At 40.6% G+C, this 1,498-nt stretch overlaps 1 pseudogene; it reads right to left on the bottom strand.

Annotated features, from left to right (window-relative positions):
- Window positions 1–1,131: 1,131 nt before the first annotated feature.
- Window positions 1,132–1,251, bottom strand: LOC116642866 (annotated as a pseudogene).
- Between the last annotated feature and the right edge of the window lie 247 nt (window positions 1,252–1,498).

Raw genomic sequence — 1,498 nt, 5'->3', positions numbered from 1 at the left:
GCAGGACTGTAACTCACATGCATCTACTAGGCAATTTTATTATGAAAGCCACTAGGATCCACAGAAAACATTTTTTTTTTTTTTTAAGACTTTTACAGCAGAAGTGTGTCTGGCATTTCTATTAAGATATTCCTGATCACATCTCAAAATATTTCTCACATCTTAAAATGTCTCTTTAAGATGGGATCTTTGAGATACAGTGAGTGAATCCTGAGCCACTCAATGGATCTGGTCTCGTTAGATGTAATAGGTGTGGTAATTGGTTGCACAGTCTACCATAGTTAATGCTCCCTGTCCCATTGCTCTTCTCTCTAGAAGGTCAGGTCTCCCTACTGTGTTGAACTCAGGCATCACCATTCTACTTATTTGAGCCAATGGACCATGAGTTCGTGAAATGGATCATTGTCAATGTCTTGGAGTGAAGAAAACATCAATCAGAGTCTCAGCCAACCCAAGGTGCATGAGAAATAAATGTATTTTTTATTGTAAATCATATTGTTGGAACTTATAAAAATGAGGGAAATCTTGCCATTTGTGACAACATGGATGGACCTTAAGAGCATTATGCTAAGTGAAATAAGACAGAGGAAGACAAATACTGTACAATTTCTCTTACATGTAGAGTCTAAGAATGAATAAACAAAAGAACAACATCAACAACAAAATCCCAAACTCATAAATCCAGAAAACAGATTGGTGGTTGGCAAGAGGGGGCAGTGATGGGTGAAGGTAGTCGAAAAGTACAAACTTCCAGATATAAAATAAATGAATCCTGGAGATGTAATGTAGAGCATGGTGACTATGGCTAGTATTGTACAGCATATCTGAAAGTTGATCAGAGAGTAGATCTTAAAAGTTCTCATTATGAGAAAAACATTTCTTTTTTTTTTTTTTAATATTTTATTTGACAGAGAGAGACACAGCGAGAGAGGGAACACAAGCGGGGGGAGTGGGAGAGGGAGAAGCAGGCTTCCCGCTGAGCAGGGAGCCCGATGCGGGGCTCGATCCCAGGACCCTGGGATCATGACCTGAGCCGAAGGCAGACGCTTAACGACTGAGCCACCCAGGCGCCCCACAAGAAAAACATTTCTAACTACGTGTCGTGATGGTTATTAATTAGACTTACTGTGGTGATAATTTCATATCTAATCATTATACTGTACACCTAAAACTAACACAATAGTTTTCAATTAGCCATAATCGCGCCTCAGATAAACCTCATTGGCTACGATACTGCCACTGCGCAAAGCTTAAAACTAACACAATAGTATGTGTTAATTTGATCTCAGTTTAAAAAAATTTTGCCATAATAATAAAGGCCTTTTTCCAAGGTGCAAGTGGAACCCACAGGGTGGGTTATGTGACTTTGGGTGTGTCAGGAGAGTAAGCTCGGGTCCTGATAAAGGGGCCGGGAAAGAAGAGGACAGGCTGAGATGCTGAGCGTCACGGGTGGCTCAGAGAATGGCCAATCAGGACAAAGCTTCTGAAGCCATAACCA

This window comes from Phoca vitulina, unplaced genomic scaffold (genome assembly GCF_004348235.1).
Source record: "Phoca vitulina isolate PV1807 unplaced genomic scaffold, GSC_HSeal_1.0 scaffold24, whole genome shotgun sequence".
In the NCBI taxonomy this organism is placed as follows: domain Eukaryota; kingdom Metazoa; phylum Chordata; class Mammalia; order Carnivora; family Phocidae; genus Phoca; species Phoca vitulina.
The sequence above is the reverse complement of the archived record's forward strand: the minus strand, read 5'-3'. Positions and strand labels throughout refer to the sequence as shown.